This window comes from Mastomys coucha, unplaced genomic scaffold (genome assembly GCF_008632895.1).
Source record: "Mastomys coucha isolate ucsf_1 unplaced genomic scaffold, UCSF_Mcou_1 pScaffold8, whole genome shotgun sequence".
NCBI lineage: Eukaryota > Metazoa > Chordata > Mammalia > Rodentia > Muridae > Mastomys > Mastomys coucha.
In genome coordinates, this window is record NW_022196914.1 from 51,813,975 (window position 1) to 51,833,243 (window position 19,269).

Here is a 19,269-nt window from a genome sequence, read left to right on the forward strand (position 1 = left end):
ACACATTTCCCCCTGTGCTTTGGGTGTGGTTTATATTCGTGGGACCATATATGTGTAAGGGCCCCCTCCCTTATGATTGGAGTTAAATCTATGTATTTCTCAAAAGTAAATTCCAATCCTGAGAAATGCCTCTGTTACTCAGAATCTTCAGGTTTGGCATTCTCTTCCCTCTGGTTGTTACTTGGTTTTGGTACATATCTGAGCCCAGGAAGCTAGTACAATTTCCCTCTTTAGGTTAGTTTGAAAAACAAGGAAAGTGTCTTCTTGCTATTGAAGATACACGCCTACAGGCTAATTTTTCTAAGCACATAGTCATTAAGAGCAGACCAGCAAGAAGAAAAACTTAGCTCCTGGCTCCCTAAGTGGATTCAACTTCCTCCCCATTCTAGCAATGGTACAGTTAGATAATTCTCTTCACAGATGTTTATTTCCACTCAAATTTATTTTTGAGGACAGGGAACAATACTGCTGTCTCTTCAGTGGATACAACTCCAATCCAAGGAGCCAGGCTTTGGTCTGCCCACTGTTGAGACACTGGGCCCTTGTAGTTGGCTGTGTATAACCTGATGTTGCAAGATGGGGATGGGAGAGAGTGGGTATCAACCCCATTATCTAAGGTCCTGGATTTGAATGCAGTAGCTCGGAGCCCTTGGAAATTAGATCCAAAGTCAAAATCAGCAACTCCTTTCATCAGCCCCTTCCTGGAAAAACTGTGGTGCCCAAGCTTCAAGAAGGCCCCTTCTTCTCAGTTCTTTCAGGCCCACCCAGCCTCTGAACAGGAAGGAACGTCTAAATGAACGGAAGGGAAAGAGTTAATCCCAGCTGCCCTGTCCACTCCTCACCCCAACTTTAGGGGAGCACCAAAGCATCTAAGTGGGGAGCAACTGGAAACCACAAGCACCCAAACCAGGTGCCTGGCAACTTAAACTAAAGAGGAGAGCTGAGAGGGCACGGAGTCTGAAGTTTAGAGAGCCCGCTGAGGTATCTGAACAGACTCACTAAAGACAGATGTGGTCCTATCCCAGTAATTCCCCTTGTGTGGCAGTGTTAAGTCTCAAAATGCATTTTATGACCTCAACGCCCTTTATTCCTAAAGAGGTTTAAACGTCCTGTAAGAGTGTTAAATGCACAGTGGGCACGGGAGGGGGGGCACTCGCCTGCTTTGCCTGGCCACTGCTTCCAAATAACCTTTGTGGCAGGGTTAGGATGCAAAGCCACCTTCGCCCAGTTGTTGCAACCTCAAAACAAGCGGAAGCCAACAGGCTGCAGGACTAACCTGCCCCTCGGCCCCAGTTCTCTCTGCAAGCCCCTCCAGCCTCCAGTCCCAACTGCCCCCGCAGCCTCTTCCTCACTGCCCACCCGGGCCGGTCCCTGCGCCCGCCCCGACCCAGCCCCCCCAGAAACCCACAGGCGCTCTTAGAGTCCACCAGCAGATTCCCAACAGTCCCCAGCCTTTCCAGGAAAGAGAGAGGGGGAAAAAGACCATGACATCACGGGCAGGTTTATTTGGGTTTGTTTGTTTGCTTGTTGGCTCGATTAAATACTCGTGGAAGGTGAACGTACCCCACACAGGAGAAGTTTGATGTTGACAAACTTCTGGTGGCAGCGAGACTGTGTCAGCACAACTTCCGGGATAATGAGAGCTGCTTTGCAGGGAGCGCGGCAGCGGCGGCGGGAGGCTGTCACAGGACGGAACAGCAAATGCTATTCAGCCCGAGCAGTTTCAAGCCGCCCGAGCTGGGGAATTACTGTAGTCGAGCTTCGGCTCTTACCACCGGCGCTGGATCTGGGCGCGCGTTAGGGGGGGAAGCTGCAGGCACAGGGCGCCGAGAGGGGAGCTTTCAAGTTACTTTGCTCCTTGCCTGCACCCGGCAGAGGCTTGCAGGCTGCGTGGTAACTGCAAACATCTTGTTCCCTGCTTCTTTGGGCGGCTGCCCTGGAACCAACCAACTTTTCTCTCCCCCAAAACTCCCTCTTTGTTTCAAATAGGACTCTCCAAAATTTATTCTTGGGAAGACTGACAGCCGGGGTCAAGAAACAGCTGTTGAAGTTAATGTTTCTTCCTCCCACTTCGTCTGATGGTTGTGCCCTGCCAAGACAAAGTGAGAGGCACTGCCTGGTGGCTTCTTTAAACAGACATGCATTTAGCCACCAAAAAAAATGTTTTAAAAAGAGGCGGGGAGGGGGGACGGGGGGTAGTATATTTTCCTGCCTCTCATACAATCTGATCAGAAATGCAACAGCATGTGTCTTTCAACTTGTGTTGATTACTTGCTGAAGAGATGCCGCAGCTTTTAGTTTTGAACACTTTGGGCATTAGGGGTGGGGATGGAGGTAGGGGTGATTGGCACTTTACATTTTAGTAACGGGCATTTTTTTCCCCCTTTGGGGCCAGACCCACTTGACCCTCTAAGAGACAGAATGGCCTGGGAGAGGGAGAAAAGAGTTGCACTCTTTGGCAAGATGAAGTCACATTGCAAAATTCAAATTGTTGTGCACAACCAGAGCTGGCATAGAACTTGACCAACCATTTTTATTTGGAGATGACCATAACCTAACTTAGGGTGCTACTCTGTCTGAGTAGCTTTTGATTCTTCTTTCAGACCAGGTCTGGCTCCTTTTTCTCTCCCCACCACAAGTTGGTCTTTACCCAGAAGGGATCCTAGAGCAAGGGACTCTCTTCAGGGTGAAAGTCGGCTAGGTAACCTTGCCTCGCTTGACATTCAGAGAGCTGAAGGCTTGTGAAAGGACTACTTAGGACTGTCTTCCTGGGTTGTCATGCCCTGACTGAGCAGTGATGTAGATGGGTGAATGGGAACTCAGGTCTTCCCACACCGGAGAACTAACCACTCTGACACCTGGCTGGTTCTCAGTTGGGCTCGTTGGGTCAAATCCCATGAAGACCTGAAAGGCTCTCTCTACATCACCAGGTTATTCCATCATCACCACATGGCAATGAAGCACCATCACACACTGCTATTGCATCAGCCCCAGGGATATTTTTAGGAAGCTCTCAAGCTGGGCCCAGCAATGCAGGCATCAGGACTGTGCTGCCAAAACCAGAGCTGCTGGACAGGTGGCCGCAGTGCCTCCTCTATTCTCTGTCAACCATGTGCTTTCCAAAGCAGGCGGGTCTGCTTGGGGGCTTCCTGCCCTCTCTCTGCCTGGACTCAGACCCTGGAGGAGATAGCCTACCAGCCTTTGCTTCTCTTCCAGCCCCCTTGCTGTGTTCCAGCCCTTCTTCTGATGTCCCCTCCATTTCTGCCTATCAGGGGCACTCCCAGAGATCTTTAGTAGTATTTGTTCCATACTATCTGTAAATGAACTGGCTATCCTCTGAGTCACAGCACCATACATATAGCCTCCAGCTTGGGTGCTTGCACAGCACAGGCTACTTTGACTTGTGGGAGCTTTTCTCCTCCTCCCCCCCTCCCCGCTCCCCAACTGTTTATCTCCCAGCTTGTCTAGTACCAGGGTAGTGGCCAAGAATCAGTAGACCCTCCGTTAGCACCCTGTTCTCCTGGTCTGACAAATGACTTAAATTCCTTCTGCTTTTCTTGTTCTTCCTCAGAGAGACCAAGGCTCAGAATTTAGCAGGGCTGAAGCAGGACCTCCCCCCCCCCACCACCCAATCTGGGGTTGTAATTCTCTATTGCTGGCTCCCATAGTTTTATTATGGGCTCCCTTTTTCTAAGATGACAGACACAAACCTTTAGTGTGGAGGCCTGAAGCACTACTCTTAAAAAAGGCTTCTTTGTGTAGAAACTTAACCTTAGGGCAAAGTAGGCCCAGCTCCAAGAAAGGCACATTACCCTGCCACTGGGAACACAGAACCTGAGTCTAACCTCAGGATAGTCCTAAGGGCTGGAATTGTGAGCCTCCATGAGACAGCATGCCTTCTGTCTGAAGATGGGGTTGTTGTATTTTGGTAGGTGGGGACAGGAGAGGGGAACAATGAAGGTGGGGTCCTTCCCTCTGCTGTCCAAGGAACTCTACCTGCAATCAGAAGAAAGAAATGTGCTTTAATGAATGACTCTCCAAAGGTACCAGTTTCTGAATCTCTGATACCTCTGTATCCAAATCAGGGCATCCCAAGACGGGGTAAGATTTGCACTGCTTGCCTCGCCTTAGCATCCCAAGTGGGATAGCCCTGAACCACTCTGAGGATCTTGTCTGGTTTTGATGGTTTGGGGTTAGAACAATTATTCCAAAGGTGACAATGAGAAGGCACAGACTCCCAGCTTACCACAGAGGATATTGGATTTAAATGAGATAGTGTCATGAACAGATTCACTGGCTGAGTCCTTTTCCAACAGATCGACAGTGAACAAAGTAGGGTGAGGTCAAGAATCTAGCAACTTAAGTCTGGAGTTGTTTTCCTCCCTGTATCTTTAAATGTTCACTTACATTTTCAAAATGAATGGTAAGCACAGCGTGGCTTATCAGATGGACATTTTTAGCATTAATGGTTTCATATAGACAGGTGTAAAACTGAAAAGAAGGTATTTTTTCGGTAGGAACTTGGGCTGTGCCTGGGTTAAGGGAAAGCAAGATGTATCTAGTTAGAGACGATGAATTTGGAATCAGAAGTGGTAATAAAGACCTGAGTACAGTTCCCACAGGATCTACATTAGATATGGGTACTCACCCCCATAACCCCATTGAGCTGGAATTAGCAGAAGTCAGCTCTGGCTTCTAGTCCATGCTTTTGAGAATATTTTCTCAGAGAAGGAAGATCACGGACAGTGAGGGAAGTAGAAAAGAGGACAGCACCTCGGGCAGCATTTGAGATTGCAGAAGGTGGACAGAAAGAAAGATGCGCCTGGAATTACGCCCCCCCTTTTCTCTCCTAAGTCTAGGCAGGAGTTTAACTTGAGTTAAAAGGCTCCCTGTTATGTCTCTGTTGGTTTCTCCTCCAGCTGCCCCATCCATACTCCAGTTCTGGTTTTGGGCAGAGCTGTAATTGCCCTTTGTATGGGATCACATGAATCCTGTGCTGGTTTGCTAGTGTGGGAAAATGTCTACTACAGAGGCGAAGACCACCAAACTAGTTTCATTACTACCCAAAGTGCACTTAAATCCAGCCCTTTAGTGGTGGGCGACTGGCCCAGCTCACTCTTCCATGGTGCTCATTAAAATGTTATTTACATTTTACAATATGGTCTCAAGCCATGAGTTGGGATTTTTTTCCCCCTTCTTGGCAAATAGAAAGGAATACTTCTGTGACATCGGGGCTGCAAAGTTTTAACTTTTGCTATGTTCCTGCTGGTGATTTGCAAATCAAGGTCATATCATTTTTTGGAGGGAGCTTTCTCTGATTCCAGCTCAGAGGAGTTGTGAGGGAGGCAGAGCACAAGAGAAGTCTGTGCTCACAGACGCATGCTTAGCAGCCAAAAATATTTTGACTTTTACTTTTTTCTCAGAAATGAATTGAATGATTTTGAAAAGAACAAGAATCAACAATGCTGAAGAAACCCTCTCTTCGGCTGAGAACCTGGGTGTATGGTGGAGGTGGGGAGTCTCCCTCTTTTCTCTCACATCCACTGTCATAGGGCTCCATGTCTCACTCACTTGGGGGCAAACCATGTTCTCTGGATTCTTATCTCAATAGGTCAAATCAAATTAACTTTTTAATGATGTGTTTCTGGCATTTTTCATGAAAAGGATAAGTCTTTTAGCATAAAGCAATGAAACTACGTATGTTTTTTAAAGATATGTATATAAATGTATCTTTGCTGGCTCTAGAAATTAAGTTTTCTTGAGTTCTGAGACAGTAGAGAGTTTGCAGAATCTATAAAACCATAGAGTGTCTTACCTGTCCAAGACAAGCATTAAGAATTACTTCGAGAGCCAGTTTGAGAAGTTTTCCCTGATATCCTTGGGAAGCCATTTCTCAAATGGCAATAGGCCAAACATCTAAGACCTCTGGAGATGCTTGACATCTTGCCATGTGTCATCACAATCAAGTCCTGGATGCAGTATTCTCGTCTGAGTTTCCCTGACTGCCGGTAAGGGGCATGTGTGGAATACTAAATGATATAACTTGGTGTTCCGTTAGACGCTAACGTGTCCAACGACATTCTCAGGAAGACAATATGGGGAAAATGCATCAAAGATGGCATCACCTTTCCCTTGTCAACTGCCTGGTGGCACCTGGTGGAAGGGCCACCTCCCTCCTGTGGCTTGTAATTTCTGAGATGGTCTGTCATTGCTATATGAAGCTCTCAGTTGAAAACAATGAGCCCTTTCTCAGCAGCACAATGGTGGACCACAAGGTCAACTACAGAGAATTTTTTAAAAGAAAAATTTAAGAGAAAGCAACCAACTCACTGACCCAAGAGAGCTTTTATTACAAAATAATAATTTCAGACTCTGGCAGTTACACAAGACAGTCAGCTTACCAAGGTGCTGGCTCCTCTAAAAGATCTTAGTAATGTAGTACAGTTTTTTATGTCTTCCTAACTAACATGTAAAAGGTATCTTGATGTTTCTCTTCAAAGAAGATATACTATGCTACAGATAAACGTGTGTATATGCAGAATTTTCAAATATGCAAATATATTCAGAGGTCATCAAGTTCATACATCTAATTGTAACTTAAATATGACTATAATTATACAATTATTTAAATATAACCATGCATATTTATGAATGCCATCATTTTGGGGTACTAGGGCTAGTATAGTAGTGAACTCGTTTGTTTGTTTTATTTTTAAGACCATTTTCCCCAAAGAAACAAACATACTATCTGAGGATTTACTGCATAGGTGACAATAGAGACACTGTCAGATTTTTATTAAGAAGTGAATATCAGGTGGATGGCCAGGCCTGCTCATTAATAAAACACTTTGTTCTTAGACAATAATGCTTAGGATCCTAATATTGGTTCTAACCTGTAAATTATCATTTCACACAAACTCTTGGGTTGTCTATAAAACATTATAGTGTCCAAAGCTATGTCCTTACATTCTCAGATATAAAAAGAGACAAAGACTTTGTACTTAGTATACACAATTATTTTCACACATGTTGAGGACGCTTTTTTAAAAAAAAAAAAAGTCTTTCAAAACAATGACTACAAGGGACTTTCTTTAAAGGAGAGTGCTTTTTATTATTCCGTGTACTACTCTAAAAAGACCAAGAATGGCCACTCTACAAAGAACGTGAGACTTGAGTGTTCAGGCACTAAATGGGACATGTATGTCATATCTGCCCTCCCCAAAGCTCAGGGATCATATCAGAAGGAAAGGTGGAAAGATCACAAGAGCAGAAGGTAGGAGCCATCTGCTGAGAAGATGTATTCACTGGCTGTGGCAGCACAGTGAACCATGAACTCACAGCAGCTGTGATGCCACAAGAGCAAACCTCCCAAATTCCAGGCCTAGGAGGGTCTAGTGGTTTGAATGAAAATGGCCCCTGTAGGCCAACAGGGAGGGACACATAAGGAGGTGTGGTTTTGTTGCCGTAGGTGTGGTGTTGATCAAGGAAGTATGTCACTTGGGGCAGGCTTTGGGGTTTAAGAAGCTCAAGCCAGGCCCCGTGTTGTTCTCTCTTCCAGCTGCCTGCTGATCCACATGTAGCACTCATAGCTCCTTCTCCAGCATTAATGAGCTAAACCTCAGAAATGTAAGCCTGCTCCAATTAAATGTTTTACTTTGTGAGAGTTGCCATAGTCATGGGGTGCCTTCACAACCATAGAACCCTAGCTAAGCCGGGAGGTGGTGGCACACGCCTTTAATCCCAGCACTTGGGAGGCAGAGGCAGGCGGATTTCTGAGTTCGAGGCCAGCCTGGTCTACAGAGTGAGTTCCAGGACAGCCAGGGCTACACAGAGAAACCCTATCTCAAACAAACAAACAAACAAACAAACAAACAAAAAGAACCCTAGCTAAGACTATGGGGGACGGATTCACGAAGTTCTAGCCCTAATTGATGAACTACTGGTGATAGATAAGGGAGGGAGGCCTTCAGTGATGAGGCCCCAGAGGCTGCCCATGTTCCGGTAGGACTTACATGTAGGCAGCACTAAGTGGACGTCATAAAGAGCACATGAAGTTGAAAGAGAAACACGATAGGAAAAACAGGAGAGGGGTGGAAGAGGGATGGAGGTGTGGAGGAGGGGTGGAGGGAGGGGGTGGGGTGGGGGAGGGGATAGAGACGGGATGATCAAAGCACTTTCTAGGCATGCATGAAGTTCTCAAACAACAAAAAAAAAATATTGAATACCTCCAAGAAGCAGTTTATTTTCATTTTTGAAAAATGAAGTGACAGATAACTTATTTTGTTTTTCATGACTGCGGTGGTGAACTCAAACCACTTTTTAAACTAAAGTGCATCTCCCATGAACAAACACACGTAACAAACTTTGACTGATGAGAAAAGAATTTTTAAACGACCACTTTTTAATGCATCCCTTTTGGAATAGATCACAGATCTAAGTTATGTTACGAAGTAGGTAAGCAGTACCTTCCTTGTATTGCTTTAAAATTTAAAGAATAACTTGACCCAAGGGAGTGCCCCAGGTTCGGCATACAACATGGCCACAGTTGGTGGGTCAATTAGTGCACATAAACACTTTGTCCTCCATATGAGTATGGCATACACAGTGAGCCCACCATTGAAGTGTCTACAATGGTAACTTCCCAAAAGCCATTTGTTACAGCTTAGTGCGGAACCCCACATCTCTGATTATTTGCTGGATAATAGAGAACGTATTGCCCAGTTAACGCTCTTCAACTCTGCCCTACAGGGATCATTTCCAGAAGTGGCAGGAAGACCCAAGTGCACAGCAGACTTGGCAACCCCTCATTCCGGAAGCCTATGCAGAGTTCATGGATGGTGCTGTTGTTTGGCAGCCTGGGTTACCTTTCTCCAAATTCCATTCTGAAGCCTGTTTCCTCTTTTCTCTTGGGCTAAACTGCCTTGCATAAAGACCATGTGAGGATCACCCCAATCTGACTTGACAAATGAACAGACCATAACAAATTTAAAAAGGGCATGTGCTCTGAAGGTAGAGGTCCTGGGTTCAAATCCTGGTTCCATCCTTAGCAATAGAGCAACACTGATTTACTCTCAGGTTCCCCATTCCTAAGACAGGGCAGAGATAAACATGCTAGCACGCATCCATGTTAAACATCTCAGTTCAAAGCCTCCTGCAGCTCTTGTAGCATCTAGGTGAAATTCTAAGTGGCCTTTGTACCAGTAGTGGATTTCTCCTCCTGTGGATGATAAAGGATCTCATTTTCACTCTGTGAGGAGGCTCATCTCATGCTTGGACTAGCAGAGTCTGAGAGGGAGCCAAGATGGAGAAGTCACCAGGTTGTTTCCTCCACATTCACAGTTGTACCTGGTGCTAGACCATAGGAGTACAGATCTTACCTCAGGTATGTTCTAAGACCTCTGAAGAACAGCTGCCGGTCTGGCTCCACTTTCCTGCCTGTAGAGGTGCTGTCAACCCTGAGAATGGGATCAGTGGATCATGAGAGCGCAAGTGAGGAGCGGCTGGGACAAGAAGAAACTTAGGGTGTCTGTGAGCACACTAGAACAGACTCTTGGGAAATAGCTTCAGTGAGGCAGCTTGTTTAATGGGGGGGAACAAAGGCTACTTAAACCTCTGGGGGAGAGGTAGGAGCTTTCAGGTTGAGTATCTATCATTGGCCAGGGCCAGGGCACTAGGGATGCCTCATTTGTATAAGGGGGAATTCTAAGTGAACTTATAAGAGGAGAGGAAGTTTGACCTGGCTTCCGGGACACATAACCTTCTCTGGAGGGCGAAAGTGGGGGCACAGCGCCTGGATAGTCAGGCCCATGGCATCAGGGAGCATCTTACTCCTGCCAATCTCAGGATGAGATTTCTGGGCCCTGGACACACCTTGACTCTACTCTTGCTCCCTGCCCACTCCCCTCTCTGCACACCGACGCCTCCACCCATGGCTGTTACAGACGCTGAGTTTCTCTGAGCAGTCCTCTGCAGCATACATCGTTCCCTGAAAATGACAGTGTCTCAGCAAACGTCTGCGGCTTGACTATTTTGAGAAGGAGCATTGCAGACATTAGAAGGAAACAAGTTGCATGCCTGGGAAATGGAGGGATCCCTTGTTTGAATACTGACCTGGCCTGCTCGCCATCCATTCTTCTCTTCTCAGTAATTACCTTTTTGTTTCTTCCTTCTTTCTCTTTATTTAACCCTCCCTCGGATAAACTATTGAAAAAAATACTCTTAACTGGCTTTTATCGAATTTTACAATTTAAAAGCTCATTAAAAACGAGGCTACTCTGGCGGGCTCTCTTCATTGCCACACCCTTCAGAGTTACTACTGCTCCTTTGCAATATCTTTCAGGCTAGCTTTTTTTGCTACATTTTAATGCTTTACAACTATCCATAAAAACACAGTTATACTCTTCATTTGGAGTTGGCTTTTTTTCCATAACAATACATTGTGAATGGCTTTTCACGTTCATACACACTGTATTCCTAGTTACTGATGCACAGTGTGGAAGTTCCTTGTTATCCAACTATCCATCATCATTACCTGAATCCCAGTAGTTGCTAAGTTTTGTTGGGAAGCAGAAATTAGTCCTAACAGGAAAATATCCAGTAACGAACTGACCACTTACTAAATCAGTCTCCACTTAAATGGGCTCCCCTGACTTAACTCCAGCATCTATCCCCTCTCCACCAGCCAGTTCTGCTGATTGCAGATGTTATAAACTCCCCACAATACAATGTAAATAAAATGCATTTCAGTTTCGGTGCAAAGTTGCTAATCTTGCAGAAGATGCAGGATGTTATGAAGCCATTGGAAGTGATTCTGGACAAGCGTTTCATAAGCAAATGAGCGTCTGGCAGTGCTGGGCCCTCTCACAATGAGAAAAACAACACAGTGCTAGTCATGCTAGCCAAATCCATGCTTCAAAAGGAGACTAGCTGGAACCTCACAGGACTAGAAGAGGCTCTTAGGAAAATGTATGAAACCTCTACATCTTCTTGCAAGTGACCCCACTCTTCCGCTATAAAAGTACAAAGCGAAGGGTGTCAAATTTTGTTGCAGAATACCTTTGTTAGAAAAATTGTTCTTCTGCTAGATCAACAGTTGATTTATTCTTTGTTTTTTTTCTAAAAGAAAAAAACTATAGCACTGTTTAGATAGAGTCTATGTTCAATTTTGTGGTATACATTCTTCAAAAATGTCTAAAGATAAACAAGATAATCTCTACTTCTATTTTTCGCAAAGCCAGTCAACCCTTTTGTCCCCAACCTTATTTTGAGATGCTAGTCCCTGCTTATTAAATTTGCAGCTTTCAACAGTCATATTGTGGCAAGCAGGAGCAACAGACGCTGCAAACAGGACTCCTAGTAGACTAATCAGATTCTCGGCTCTCTCTCCAGGAGGCATTTGGAAGCAGGATTGGCCACTTTGCAGGAGGAAAGCCTCAGGGTGGTTGAACAACTCATGGGGATGGACAGGCCTGCTGGAGGAGACAGCCAGTGAACGTCCTCTGGTTCTAATCTTGTACACAGATATTTGGCCCCAATGCCACTGGAAAAAAATTTTTTTTAAAGATGTAACTTCATTTGTGTCCAAGAGGGTAAAGTGAGTTACACTAGTGAAATGTAGTCTCTCAGGATTGCTTTTTTAACATTTCCCTTCTGATTGCTATTTGGATTGTTTCCAGTAATTAATTTGTGACCCTATATGTGGCCATGAACAGCCATACACATATACCTTGGCATAGTTCTAAAAATGTATCTATATGAGAAATTACTAAATATAGAACCCTTAAATCAGGTACATGCCACATTAGACATGTGATAGAAATAGAAATGGATTTACTAAATATTTTTTCTTTCTTTTTTTTCCTTTTTCATTTTTTTTTTATGACACAGTTTCTCCATGGAGTCCTGGCTGCCCTGGAACTTGCTCTGTAGACCCAGTTGGCCTCTGCCTCCCAAGTACTGAGATTAAATGTGTGTGCCACCAGGCCCAGCTACTATTTAATGTTGTCTGCAGAATCAGAGAATTTTTTTTTTCTCCACACCCCTCCCTGTGAGACTATTACTAGTTTTGGGTGAATCTGCTAGCAGAAACATATGGCTATGTACATTGTTTTGTATGTATGTGTCTGTGAGTGTGTCTATGTGTGTTTCAGATCAATGATAAACCCTTGATCTATAAAATAAACTTTGCCCACTGCTTGTTGAGCTTCCTCAGACTCTGGAGAGTCTGTGTGTTGGTTAGATGTGGGGAGAGATAGAAATAAGGAGTTGAAAATTGAGTTCCCATTCTTCCGCTTACATCCCTCTTTAAAGGAGATGTGGCAGTTGCTTACACAAGGTAAAGTGTTCATAGTCAGTAGTGGAAGAAGGGTGATTAGCTTTGCAAACTCCCAGAGGGAATTGTGAGAGCCATTAAAGACCTTATAAATGCTGGTAGGACTGGATTCTATCTCTGGATACCTTGATGTCATCTAAGCCTACATTTCTCCTATTGGAATTCTGGTCACAGAAATCACTGATTTCCTGACTAAAATATTTTCTTATATGTCAAGAACCTGAAAAAGAAAAATGGGGAAAAAATCTAGTATATGTTTGTCACAAACCATCAAATGGTACTCTTTAGTAATATATATTTTATGATATATATATATATATATACATATACATATATATATATAAAGCCACAGATCTTGAAAAAAATTAAATGTAGGCTTAGTACATGATACACCCCTTCTACTCCAAGGCATGCACCCAAATGGTGCTGGAAAGAGACACTTGAACAGAGGCCTGTGCACCCATGTCCACAGAATGGTATTTATAACAGTTAACAGGGAAGAACCTTATATCTCCTCTAAATATAAAAAATCTACCACACACACACACACACACACACACACACACACACACACACACACACAAAGTGGATACAGCCTAGAATCTGATGAACGAAAAGATAAACAAAATTGCAGTATATGCATCCAATGAAATAGGATTCCCTCATTAAAAGAGACAATCCTGGCACAGAATAGACAAGCTTTAAAAACCTTACACTAAGGGAAATGGGCCACTTCCAGAGGAAAAAACACTGTGTGTGTCTACATATATGAAGCACCTAGGATAGTTGACTTCAGAAAGATAAACTATAGCATGGGAGTGGCTCTAGACTGGACAAAGCTGGTGGCTAACAGGCAGAGTTTTACTGAGAGAAAAGGAAACATTCTGTAGTTGAATGGTGGGGATATTATTACACAATAGTTTGAATGAATACACGTACTACCACAGGTTGGCATACTTCAGAATGATTGCAACGGTGAGTTTTATCTTGTTTACTTATTATAACACTTTCTTTTGTTTTATTTTATTTTGTGACCCTCCAATGTTACACCCAGGATGCGTGCTAATAGAGGGAGTATGTTGGACTTTTAGACCCTCTTCCCAATCAATTCCGTGAAGGCATAAGTGAAGGCATAATACTGAACTCTGATGAAGTAGATGCTGAAGTGTTGAGGGGAGAAGTGTGCTGCTTAGTGTATCAGGAATGAGGATGAATTGATGGATTGACTGCGGCATGATGGGTGTTTGCTAGAGAAAAGGAGGCCAGTGCTGTCTGTGGAGCATTGGCCCATGTGCTGACTATAGTATCCTTTAGATTTACTCGTATGTTTAGAGGTTTCCTCCCGATCCCTCCCAGTGTGCTGGGAATAAGATTCAGGGCCTTGCATTTGTTAGGTGAATTCTGTACTGCTGAGCAACATTTCCAGCCCTGTAATTTTTCTTAGTCAACAGTGACCTGGGGAGAAATGACTTAGACTAAAAGCATTGGCAAATGAAAGATTCTTTTTATAACAAATTCAAATCTTGTTCTTTTTTAATTATGGGAAATAATTTTGTCATGGGGAGATTTCCCAGCTGAGTTAAGGAAATAGGACCTATTTTTGTTTGTTTTTAATAACTTTCAGATAAGGACATTTATTAGACAAGAATTGGACAGATATTGATTCACAACTGACTTTATGATATTAAAAATGAAGTCAATATCACTAAAGTTGATAAGCATCTCTCTGTATATATCGAAGGCAAGGGTCATGGTTCAGCTCTCTCTTCCAGGACCCAGCCATGTGTGAAAGGGAAGAACCTCAGACTCCTCAGCCCGATGGCAAAGATGGCGCAGAGAGATTGCTGGGACAACAAGCGTCTTAGGGTGTTGGAGAAATGATAGTCCCCTGATAAATATGAGCTCATTGCAGAAAGCAGGTAGATTATAAATGGCAGCTTTTGTTTCTTTGCAAAAACACTTCAGAGAGCTCCCTCTTCCTTTTCTTTGGTCCATGAAAATGTAAACAGAGAAAGGCTGCCTCTACTTGGGGGACCTCTACAATGCAGGCATACATAGGCAGATGTAATTATGTAATCCCTCATCCCAACCGCATTCCTATGGTCTCAGAGAACACATCCCAAGTTTTATAGGTACAAATTCAGTGCCTAAAAGGCAAGGAGGTATTGCCAATGAATGGGGAGAGCATTTAGGCTTGTGGCTTCTTAGCCCTGACTACTGGGGAATCTCAGTTCTTCCCAGCTAGCCCACAAAAAGCTACATAAGCCAGATTTATTTTCTTGTCTTATTCTCTTACTTGCTTGTCACAAAATAATTATACACAATATGATGTTTCTACACATGTACACATTGGATTAAGGAGCAAATCATTCATTGCTTTAAATGTTTATCAGTTCTTGGCGATGAGAACATTAGATATCATTTCATATGTATATAATAGATATAAATAGGTACAGGTATAGGTATATATGATGTATATACATCAGTCCTATATATACTAGGAATATAGTGCTGCAGCTTATTATGGATACAGTAGTGTTTGTAGCCTGTCCTGGGAACCTTAACAACATGTAGACGCTGAATTACAGACACCATAGTGTTGAAGAATTAAACAGCAGTATGCCTTGGAGCCTCAGTATGCATATTATATATATTTCAGCTCTCCAAGAACAAAATACAACTTGTATGTTTATGTAAGTAAACATTTTTAATGTAGAATCAGTTCCACCACTTTTGAAAAATGTTGCATGGGGCAAACAAAACACCTTTCTTGGCACACTGAAGTCTTTGGGGGCCCTGTGTGACCTCTAGCATATACAATCAGAATAAAACAGAAAACACTTGTAATGATAACATCCAGTAGGATTTAGCTTTGATTGTGTGTTCACATTCAGGGTCCTGCTTCTCCTCTGTAGCCGAGGGATATAACTCACCCACACTCCAATCACTCTTTTATTTTTCAGTTTTGAGACAGGATCTCACCATGTAACCTTAGCTGGCCTGGAACTCACTGTGTGTATTAAGATGGCTTCTAACTCACAGAGGTGTGCCAGCCTCTGCCTCCTGAGTCCTGGGATTAAAGGTCTGCATGACTAGGCCCTCTTACTTTAAATAGGAAATAAACATCTGGCCGTTTAAATTTTTGCAAAATTCATACAGTTCCCATCTTGAAAGTTTGCTTCAAACTGGGGGTAAGGCTCAGTGGTCAGTGAGTTATTGCCATGGGCTTCTTCCTCAGTACCCACAGATGTCCATGTTGTGTCATGAGTGTTTTGTACTCTTTTGAAAGGTTAATTGATAGGATGATATTATCCATGAAGCCCGCTTTTATTTGTACTTAATGATCCCAAAATGTATGTGTTTTGAACCAGGGACAGATTTTTCCTACAGGACAATAGCTACCATTTACGGATGCCACCTCTCCTTCATTTTCACTCCAGGAAGACTCCCATTTAGCTTCTTTAATTCTTGAATGCTGTTCTGTACGGATGAGAGAACAGGCTCAGAACCATAGCAGGTCTTGCCAAAGTAGTGGATGTTAGAGCCAAGAATCAAACACGTGTGGGGGGCAGGCTCCAAAACATACTGCTCTTTAATTCTTCAACACTATGGTGTCTATAATTCAGTGTTACATGCTATTAAGGTCCCCAGGACAGGCTACAAACACTACTGTATCCATAATAAACTGTGGGACTATATTCCTAGTCGTGAGCTTCTAGCATACCCTGCCCAGGATGGTTATATATCTTAAACAAAACAAAATAAAACAACAAAAAACTTCCCTAATTTCCTGTAGTGGGAAATATAAGCTTAATTCCCCACATAATGCATAGATACATTCTTAGTGAGACATCCCCAACATATTCAAGCAGCATGGTAGACAACAGAGCAGGGGCAAAATGCTTCCAGCTTCTTCCCCTTCTCTTAGTCCTGTTCTTTCTGTCCTTGGCTCTATACTATTTGGCTTGTTTCTCTTAGAGGGTTTCAAAAAAAAAATCTATACACATTATATACCTATGTAAAATGCACTTAGCTATGTCCCATTGTAAATGAATTCACAGTTCGAACCTGAGATGTCAGCAGGCTTCAGCTGCACTCTTACAACGTCCCAAAAGTTGCAGACCTATTTGAAACCCACCACAAGGACTATTCTTATGTAGAAAGAAAACTGGGGCTGGGGCAAAGTTTGAGGCCAGGGTGGAATAGTCAAAGTGATGGGGAGGCAAGAGAAGGCTCGGAGATCATGAGAGTGAGCTGTAGTGAGAGACAGAGTAATATGGCTGGTGAGCCTGGCTGCACGTCAACATCGCCTGGAGAAAATTGGAAAGTCCTGATGTCATGGGCCCCACTGATGATCAACTACAGTCATATTCCTAGGACTGAGCCCAGGTATCAGTATTGTTTAATGGCTCTCCAAGTGATTCTAATGTGAGCTATAGAACCACAGATGAGCTGGAGTCCAGCTGGGTCTGGGCTCAGATCCCAGCTCTGCCAGGTAAGTAGCTATCTGCTCTTTGGAAAGTTACTTAGTGTTCGTATAACTCATCTGTAAAATGGGGATATGACTCTTAGCTCTTTGTAGGATTGCTGTGAGGCTGACCCAAATTAATGGCATTATCCTGAGCACAGTGAACGCAGTTTAAATGTTGTTTCTCTGCTTTGGTTTCTGCCCTTTGGAGCCTAGTAAAGAGTGTGATTTCTTAGCTCCTGGATCTTAGCTTTTGATCAGAAGGTGCAGGATTCGGGCTTGGTCTCTGCAAGCTCTGCCTGCCTTCCAAAAGCTTCCATGTGAACCCAGACACAGGGCTTCTGGTGCAGGTGAAGAAAGATCTGCATCTGGGCAGATGGGAGAGCAAACAGCCTCCTCTCTAGGTGGGGGCGGGGAGGGAGGCTGCATCCAAGTCTGGAGATCCTTTTAAAAGCCTGTCCTGGCTCCACTTCCTCTAAGATGCCGCTATGCACATGATCTCTGCACTATCTGGGGCCTTCTATATTCAGTCATTTCCTTTCCTGCTCTCTCCTTTAGACAATGTCTTTTCAGAGGTGGGGTTATGCTTTCTGGGAGAAGTATCAGTGAGATGAGGGGAGGGACTTTAAAGCTGAAGTAAGATGTCCTGTGTGGCTTCTCAGGCAGGTGGAAAACAGTGTTCTCCCCTTCCCCCCAGTATCACTGTGCCCCCAAACACCCTGCCCTGGCCATTGTTTCATGGACAAATTGAATGAGTGCTCTTCTTTCTGCTTTTCTGCCAAGGTTAGCACCATCACAGAAGTGGCCATGGCAGGGCAGAGGCAGGTCCTACAGGGCAATGGCTTCCCAAGCATAAAGAACTATTTTATAGGAAAGATTTCAATTTTTTCAAACCTACAAGGGCAGGTAGATGAGAAACTTTTAATTAAACTATTCAATTATAAAACAGTCATTGCAAGACTTTTTACAAGTTGTATGATATTAAGTTAACAATTTGAATAGTTTTATATCAATATTATTCCTGGGATTTGTTTGTTTTTCCGTTTTGCTCTTGTAATTCTGCTTTATTTGCTTTTTGCTCGTCCATTTGTTTTAGATGACTCCTCTGTTCAAGTCTAGAATGAGATCCTAAAACCTAAGGATCTTTCAGTGCAACCCGCAGCATATTTAAAGACCTTGATTCATTAGCAAATGAAGCTATAACAAAAGGCAACATGATAGCAACATAAATCTGTAACAATAAGGTACATCATCTCAGTAGCATTAGACCTAGTCCTAAATATAGAGAGATGATCACCCTGACCAGGACATAGCAGCATGGGTTCATAAAATCTCAGGACTTGAGGTGCTGAGACAGGAAGATTCTGAATTTGAGGCCAGCCTGGGCTATATAAACAACCCATCAAAAAACAAAAGATAGGAGAAAGAGAAGAAGGGAAAGAAGGAAAGAAAAATGGGGGAGGGGAGAAATGGAAGAAAGACAAAGGGGGGAGAGACGGGGTAGAGAGAGAGGGAGGGAGGGAGGGAGGGAGCGAGAAAAGGAGGAGGGGGAGCTGCATTCCAGATGTGTCAGAAGTGAGACTCATGCAGATGCTGCAGGTTCTCTAGGTTTGCTTTTACCTGGCTGAGTTCATTCATCACTGCTAACAGAGGGAGGGACTCCAGGATTTTAAGACTTGCAAGCTTGAATAAAAGTAGCCCTAAAAATAATAATAAAAAGAAATTCTAGAGAAATATGGCCATGGGGGTGAGGTTATAATAACTGTTACTTACATAAATAGATCATTTTATTGGGCTGGTTAATGATTCCCATGTGTCCTTCAGAAATGCTCTGTCATCTTCAATGATGGCCACTTCAGCAATTAGAGAAGAGAAAGTGACGAACTCAAGGTTTCTTCATCAATGAGCTCAGCCAATAAGCCGATAGAGGGCTCAGTGGCCATTACTGACCCTCCCCGGAAAGCTTCCAGCGTGAAGACTGAGGAAGCATGGTGCAGACACACAGCAGTATAATTCAAGGGACTAAAATAAACTCAGCGAGCTTGCCTCATCTCTAAACACTGCATACATTTAGGTGCTATTTTGACAAGAGAGCATGGTGGCTTTTTAAGAATTTAATTTTTCAAACTCGGTTTTTCAAATTCTGTTCCTCTAACAGCATCACCCTGTGTCTGTGTTGGCTCCTCGTGAGATCATTATTAAGAGAATTGAATTATTGTTCTGTTCAAATGACCTGTGTATTCAACAATGTGTGCTGGGCTCCAGAAAGAAGTGTTTTATGTATTATTGGGAGATGGCCATCTGTGGCACAAACCAGGCCTCCCAACATGCAGAAATGCTACGAGATAGTTTATGTTCGGTTTTATCTATGATCTGAATTCCATTTATAAGCTTTTTTCAGCCACTTGTCAACACTGTTCACTATAGCAACACTGAAAATGGCCAGGAATGAACAGATTTATCAAAGCTC

The 19,269-nt window shown here is 43.5% G+C and overlaps 1 long non-coding RNA gene across 1 annotated transcript; it reads right to left on the reverse strand.

The window, feature by feature from the left end:
• Positions 1 to 1,485: 1,485 nt before the first annotated feature.
• LOC116083481 lies at positions 1,486 to 18,779 on the reverse strand. The gene is made up of 3 exons (XR_004115740.1): positions 18,573 to 18,779; positions 3,835 to 3,996; positions 1,486 to 2,089 (listed from the first exon to the last, which is right to left on the reverse strand). It is a non-coding gene; the product is annotated as an uncharacterized LOC116083481 (long non-coding RNA).
• Positions 18,780 to 19,269: the final 490 nt, after the last annotated feature.